The 8,472-nt window shown below is 30.4% G+C and overlaps 1 non-coding gene across 1 annotated transcript; it reads right to left on the bottom strand.

Annotated features, from left to right (window-relative positions):
• Window positions 1–4,266: 4,266 nt before the first annotated feature.
• On the bottom strand, window positions 4,267–4,373 carry LOC112536211. Its single transcript, XR_003080261.1, has one exon. It is a non-coding gene; the product is annotated as a small nucleolar RNA R71 (small nucleolar RNA).
• Between the last annotated feature and the right edge of the window lie 4,099 nt (window positions 4,374–8,472).

The following is an 8,472-nucleotide window of genomic DNA, read 5'->3' as shown; positions in this document are numbered from 1 at the left end:
AAAATATTAAAAACTTAAAAGTTTTTTAAAGAATATGTGTAAGAACTGTGGATATCACACCAGCTCCAACTCTTTCAATACTGCCATCCCTATCCTCTCAAAAAGTCTCTCTATTTCTCTCCCTTTTCCATGTTAGGCAACCTTCTTAAGTAGAAAGAAAAAAAAAGTAGACATAAATAATTTCAAAAATAAAACCAATCATTTAAGTAAAAAAATCAAATCTAAGAGTTCAGTTTTCATTCATTCAAATATATATATATATAAAATATCAATAATTTCATCAACAATTTTAGTTTTTAGATAGATCTTTAATTATTTTAGTCAAAATTAAGTTATAATTGATAAATTAATATCATTACAAAAAAAGGTGGTATATGTTTTCTGTAAAAATATAGAAAACGGTATACTTATATACGCAAAAGGTATGTTAACAAAAATTTGAATATTTTTAAAAAGTATTATGAATCATTAATGTTAAATTACAAATTGAATTTAAATCATGCTGAATTTATTAATAATATAATTTATTTTACATATAAGTCAATTTTATTTAAAAAGAATTTTTAAAAAATCATTATAGAGAGAATTTTTTTTTATAAATGTACTATATTAGGTATATGTTAGATTGATATTAATCAAAATTCTAATTTATTTAATTAAATATTTTAATTTTAAAAATTATTTCTTCTAATAGCAATTGATATATTACTAGTTTTAATTGATTGATTTAGTTAGAGTTTATATATAATAACTCTCACTATTATTAAATATTAAGAAATATCATTATGAAATTATTTTTTTATTCTATGAAATTATTAAATATTTTGTACACTTATAACATAATATAATTAAAAAAATAGAAGCAAATGATATCCATTCAACAAAATATGTAATATATTAAATATATAATTGATATCTGAAATATTTTAATATATATATATACATATATATATATAATATAGAAAACTAAAATGGTAAACTTTAAAAATTGGTATAATTTATACTCATTTTAGTATCCATTGCATATATTTATGGTTTACTTTAAATAATTATAATTTTTAGAAAGAGGGCCACTAGTAGGCGAAAATGGTATACGCTCCATACTTATAAAAATAAAAGGATACACATTTAAAAAATAATATATATTATACTTATTTTATAATATATTAGATATAAAATATATATGTTAGCTATATGTTAAGTATATGTTAAATAATTCTTAATCAAATTTTTAATTTGTTTAATATATTTTTATTCCAAAATTTATTTTTTCCAGTAGCAAATGATATAATATCAGTGTTCATTCAATATTATGGAATACATTCAATTTATTTTAATATATGTTCCTTATATATAATGCACTTACTATATTTATATCTTTAGAAAAATATAAGCAAAAATTACAGTAAATCGTATATATTTTATAGACTTTAATAAATGTTTCATGTAAATTTGCTATATATAGAATATAAATAGTAGCTGAAACTATATTTGGTTTGAGCTTGTACCTTTAGTATATATGCCTCTGTAAGCTTGGCTACTATTCAAAAAGTGTAGCCAATTTCTTAGAATAAGCATATTATCAAACATCATCAGTGCAAAATATAATCTCATTTAATCCAATTTATTAGCCAACTCAAATGGTCATTTCATTATTTGTCCATATATGGGTAGCACCATCACAAAAAAAAAAATCGAATTAAATTGAATAACTAGCGAGAAAGTCATGAATTAATTCCTCATGTCATCTCCTCTCTTTGCTAGTTGTATAATAATCAATTTACTCTTCCTTTGATCGTCTTACAAATTCGTTATGCTTCTCATTCTTACTGTATATTTCTAATATCGAAATGAAAAGAAACAATAATGTTTGTATCACTGCACATAAAAGTCTCTAGCGTATTAAAATAATAAAATTACAAACAAATTTTTTCTCTTCTTAAAGTTGTATGAAAAATAATATATATATATATTTTGATATATATTGTTTCGAATACAATATCAAACCATTAGTTCCACACCCATTAAAAATTTTCTAAAAGCAAAAGAACAAAACTATTCAGGAACAAACACTTTAGGTGTATGTTAAAATATTAATTACAGTCATCTATTTCTCTACATTCTCTAATACTAGAAGCTAAATCACTACACTTCTTATCAAATTATTAAAATCTAATATTCTAAAAATGAAATCAATCACAAATAAAAAGGATTCAATATATTTCTTTTTATCATTAATCAACAAATCAAAAACTCACTAACTTTTTCAAAATTAGTATATGCACAAAGAGCAACGATAAGTGACATTTTAATGACAAGGATCATTGATAATGTGCATTTTATGCATATTAATTATTATATTTTCTTTATTATTATTGAGTATTTATGCTTAATTGTGGATCTTAAATGTGATTATTGATTTTTATGTTAGACAGAATGTTTTGATGCAACATGAAGCCAAAAGGATGATATTTGATGAGTTTTCATAAAGATTGATGCTTTGGAGAGTTTTGGATAAAAGGGAGAAAAGATGGCAGAAGATCTCTTCAGTTAGAGCATGCCCATGGGGTTTTCCAGAAATCTGAATTTTGTGGAAAGAAGCTTAAAGTGATATTATTTGCCATGTGGCTTTTTAATTCATTTTTTAGAGTGTTTATTCACTAAAACTCCTTATTACTTAAGGTTTATTTAGGAATGAAGGATTCCTATTTAGACACAACTTCTACTATCTCTTATGGGGTGAGTTTTCCTATTTGGAGGAATAAGAAGATATATATTAGGAGTTTTAGTGTTAAGAAGAGACGAACTCTGAGACGAATATTTTTCATTCATTGTTTTAGCTTTCTTCTTTGTTTTATTTTCTCTACAACAATTATGTGTGGCTGAACTCTTTTCTTTCCAACTCAAGGTTAATTAAGGTTTGAATTCATATAAATTGGTAGATTTAATTGTTCTTCATTATTTTTTCAAATTTATTAATATTCATATATCTTCTATGTCTATTAGGAATTCTATTTTTATTGATTATGTAAAAAGGCCTATTACTCAGTTTTCAAGATAGTCTATCCCAAATTAGAATATTAAATCCGTAATTGTTTAATTATTCTAATGATTAGTGGTATAATAACATACCCATGTTATGTGGATACATGATCTAGTCTAAATGAATTCATCTTATGTATTTATTGGCTAGAATTGGATTTCTCTAAATTGTATTGCTATTGGTAAATTAAATCTTAGAAGCTTTTCTAGGGTTGTTTATTTAATAAGAGAATTAATCAAATGACTTCCATTGATTAATGAAAATTTAAGGAGAAATTAGGTTGTTAAAGCTTCTCAATAACTATCACCAATTTATTAATGGATTTGGAAATTATATTTGCATTAATGATCAATTCAATGAATTAAAACTAAGATTATACCTTGGGTTGGAGTTTGCTCATATTGATTTATCTTCTCAAATTTTGTTATTGCTTCTAATTGATTTTTAGTTTAATTTGTTTTGATTCCAAACTTAAAATTCCCCCTAATTTTATTTGAATTTTGTTAAAGAAATAAATCTTACCAATCTCTGTGGGTTCGACCCTACTTGTCACTATTTACAAGTTGTTTTTCTTTAAAGAATAGGAATTTATTTTTGTTGGATTCGACACCCATCAAATTTTGGCGCCGTTGCCGGGGGATTAGCGTCCCTTAATTAGATTTATTTCTTTTATGTCTCGTTCTTCTCATACAGGAAAATTTGAATTTGATCCTGAGACTGAGAAAACCGCAAAAAGAATAAGGAAGGAGACTAAAGAACGTCGTTCAAAATCTTCTTCGCCTTCTACACCTCTGGAATTGGAAACAAATTTTGACTTGGTTGATTCTTCAAGTGATTTTGAATTAGAAGAAACCATGGAAAATCAAGGAAGAACTCTAAGGGAATTGGCGGCACAAAATGTAGACCAACAACCGCTTTGCATTCAATATCCCAATTTGGAGGTAGCCTTTGAGCTAAAATCAGGTTTGATACATTTATTACCTACTTTTTGCAGTCTTGAGAATGAAGATCCTCATAAACACTTGAAAGAATTTCATGTGGTGTGTTCGAGCATGAGACCACAAGGGGTATCCGAAGAACAAATCAAAATGCGTGCATTTCCATTTTCATTGGCCGATAGAGCTAAGGATTGGCTATTCTATTTGCCATCCGGTTCTATCACCACATGGACGGATATGACAAGAGCATTCCTTGACAAGTTCTTTCCCGCCTCAAGAGTCACAAGTATAAGGAGGGAAATATGTGGAATCAAGCAAAAAGATGTGGAGACTCTCCATGAATATTGGGAACGGTTCAAAAAATTATGCGCGAGTTGCCTTCAACATAGAATTACCGAGCACCTTCTCTCCAATAAATGGAGAGAAAAATGATGGATGCCGCTAGTGAAGGCACTATAGTGAACAAAACTTCTCAAGCCGCTAGGGAATTGATCTCCATCATGGCTGCCAACTCTCAACAATTTGGCTTCGGTCAAGACTCAACACCAAGAAGAGTGAATGAGGTAAGGAGCAATTCTATCAAAACTCAGTTGTCTAAACTAACCTCTCTTGTTCAACAATTGGCCTTAGAAACGCACCAAAAGCCAGAGTTTATGGAATTTGTACCGATCCAAGTCATCCAACCGACATGTGTCCAACACTTCAAGAGGACTCTAATGAGCAAGTTAACATGGTTGGAGGATTTCCAAACTAGAAGTATGATCCCTATTTAAACATGTACAATCCAGGATATAGGGATCATCCTAACCTTACCTATGGATCAGGAAATCAAAATTTCCAAAACTCTCATCAAAATTTCCAACAAAGATCGGGAAGTTTCCAATAATTAGCTCCCGTAAAGCAAGGTATGTCTCTTGAAGATATTGTTTAAAGAGCTTGCTAATAATACAAATGTTTTCAACAGGAAACGAGAGCAAGTATTCAAAATTTAGAGGCTCAAGTAGGGCAATTGGCATCTTGAGTGAGCAAATTAGAATCTCAAGTTAAATTGCCATCACAAACAATTGTCAATCCAAGGCACAATGCTAGTGCAATAACCTTGAGAAGCGGAAAAGAATTGAAAGAATTTAATGATGCAAAAAGGCATGGGCAAGCCTTAGAAGAGGAGATTGAAAAAGAAGTGGCGACCTCATCGCAAGAGACCGACCAATCTCAAGTACCAAACAGCGAGAAACAAAAGGTATTGGTGACAAAACCTCCTTTTCCTGAAAGATTTGCTAAATCTAAGAAACAAGAAGAGGAAAAAGAGATATTTGAGACATTTCGCAAAATTGAGGTAAATATTCCTTTACTCAATGCAATTAAGCAAGTACCTCATTATGCTAAATTTCTCAAAGAGTTGTGCACCAATAAGAAAAAGTTAGAAGGTACAGAAAAGATAAATATGGGTGAGAATGTTTCGGCTATTCTTCAAAGAAAGCTACCTCCCAAGTGCAAGGATCCAGGTACGTTTACTATCCCTTGTAAAATAGGCAATGTTGAAATTAAGAGGGCGATGTGTGATTTAGGAGCCTCAATAAATGTCATGCCTCTTTCAATTTGTGCATCTTTAAAATATGGTAAATTAAAAGAAACTGGTGTTGTTATACAATTTGCGAATAGGCCGGTTGTGTATCTTGAGGGTGTCTTAGAGGATGTTTTAGTGCAACTGAATGAATTGGTATCTCCTGCAGATTTTTATGTACTTGACATGGAAGAAGATAATTCTCCTAACTCAACATCAATTTTGTTATGAAGACCATTTCTTAAAACTTCAAAAATAAAAATTGATGTACATGATGGCACACTTAGCATGGAATTTGATAATGAGATCATAAGATTTAATATCTATGATGTCATGAGATATCCTAGTGATTTATCCTTAGTTTTTGTTTTAGATGTGATTGACACTTTAGCGCAGAAAACTTTTGAGTTGGAACATAAAGACAAGTGATAGGTCATAAATAGTTATATTTATTGTATTTAATTCCCTTGCGATTTGGTTGAATAATGTACTTAATTATGGAAATTCTGTTTATTCTAACTTAGGTGATGAAATATCAAGGATGGAGCAAAATCCAGCCTAAAGACATGTTCTAAGTCATCATTTGTCAAAAACCAAGTCTTTTAGAGGAGATACAGAAATCTGCACAGAAGACCACTGTCGACAAGGCGTGACCACGCTTTACAGCCCATGAGCTCCGCAAAAATCTATGTAGAAGACTACTGTCAATAAGGCATGACCACGCCTTGCGTCCATGAGCTGCTAAAAGATGCGAAAGAGAGCTTCGAAATTTTCAGAGATTAATTTGTGGTGGACCTATCCCTAGTTAATTTTCTTTATTTTTGGAAGTGTTGGATTAATAGAACTTTCTTCCATGTATTTAGGGTTTTAATTTATTTAGATCACTCTTAATCTTATCCTTCCTTATAGGGATAAGATTAAATAGGAAGCTTATTTCTTTTTTATAAGGATTCTATTATTAGGGTTTAGGGTTTTACTTCCTATATAAGGACGGCTAGAAGTACTTTTATTCATTCATATTCTTATTCTTATTCTATTCTCTACAATTCTTGTGAATTCTTACTCCACCATGACTGGCTAAGTTTTTAGTTTCTAATTCAAGAGTGAATAAATTCCAATTGTGATTTTGTGAGGCTTTGTGCTTAACATAATTCTTCTTTAATTCAAGTATTCTTTATTTCTTGTTCTTATTATTTATGAATTATTGATATTGATTGAACTGACGACTCAACTTTGATATTGATTTTTCTATTGCTAAACTTTAAGTTTGTGATCCGTAATTGTCATGAACGATTAACACAAGTAGCAAGGAGTTGGCTCATGTGTGTGTGATTGCGGCTTATTCGAATTACATAGCTTGCATGATAGGCTCTAGGAAAATAAAGGAACAAGGTTATTTCAATTGCAGTTATCTCAATTAATTAATGTTGCTTTAGTCATTATCATTTTTCTTAATGCTATCATTAAGTTGATATGGAACGCTATCGTGCCTAGTTGACTAATGGTAAGTTTTGATTTGGATGTTGGGTTTGAGTCAATTATATTAGGAGAATTACACTTGTTGCCGCTTTTTCGAATAAGTAGACTAAGTACTTGAATAGAAGAATTGATATTTTAGCCTATGATCATGATTACAATTAGATGGAATTAGCACTTTTGAATTGGAAATTTGTTAAGATTGATTTTTATTTACTTTAATATTTGGCCTTCATTATTTTCTGCTTATTTATAATTTTGATTCAAACATTCAAAACCCCCCCTTTTATTTTACTTTGAGAAGCTATCCACATTGGTTCCCTTGGGACTCGACCTGGTTTCACTATTCTACAAGTTAGTTTAGGAAAATCAGTAATTTATTTTAAAGGGCTTCGACAACCCGTTCAAATTTGGTGCTGTTACCGGGGAGCCTATTTTAGTTTCTCATTGATTAATTTATTTGTTTATGACTCGTTCTTCTCAAGATATTGATTTACAGTTTAATCCTGAAATTGAGAAGACAGCGTGTCGATTAAGAAAAGAGACTAGACAAAGAAAAAGTTGTCTCATAGAGGAGATGGAAATAGATTTGGCTATTGGTGACACATCTATTTTTCAAGAAGTTACAGAAAACATGGCGAACAGAACTCTCAAAGAGCTAGCTGTACTGGATTTAAATCAACAACCTTTATGCATTACATTTCCCAATATTGCAATTGATTTCGAATTAAAATCTGGTTTAATTCACTTACTCCCTTCTTTTCGTGGATGTGCAGGTGAAGATCCTCATAAACATTTGAAAGAATTCCATATTGTATGCTCCGGAATGAAGCCACACGGTGTGATAGGAGAACAAATAAATCTTAGAGCTTTTCCCTTTTCTTTGAAGGATAAAGCAAAAGACTGGCTCTATTATCTACCCTCTAGTTTGATAACAACATGGAATGAGATGAAAAGATTGTTCTTAGACAAGTTCTTCCTTGCAACAAGAGCTGCCAACATCAGAAAAGAAATTTGTGGCATAACACAGTTCATTAGCGAAACGTTGTATGAGTATTGGGAAAGGTTCAAGCAACTGTGTGCTAAATACGCACATCATCAAATCTCTCCGCAACTCCTAATCCAATACTTCTATAAAGGATTATTGCCAATGGATAGGAGCATGATTGATGCGGCAAGTGGTGGAGCTTTGGTAGACAAGACACCTGAAGAAGCCAAGCAATTGATTTGAAATATGGCTGAAAATTCTTAGCAATTTGGTACAAGGGTTGATGGAGCTACAAGGCGAGTTAATGAGGTAAGCACTAAAAATCTTGAAAATCAAATTTCTGATTTAACTGCTTTAGTTCGTCAAATGGCTGTAGGGCAATAGCAAATGGCAAAAGTTTGTGGAATATGTTCGGTCCAAGGACATCCTACTGATATATGCCTAACATTGCAACAAGACTCAA

The sequence above is a fragment of the Ricinus communis genome, chromosome 4 (assembly GCF_019578655.1).
Source record: "Ricinus communis isolate WT05 ecotype wild-type chromosome 4, ASM1957865v1, whole genome shotgun sequence".
NCBI classification, from domain to species: Eukaryota; Viridiplantae; Streptophyta; class Magnoliopsida; order Malpighiales; family Euphorbiaceae; genus Ricinus; species Ricinus communis.
Note: the sequence above shows the minus strand (reverse complement) of the source record. Positions and strands in the feature narration are given on the sequence as shown.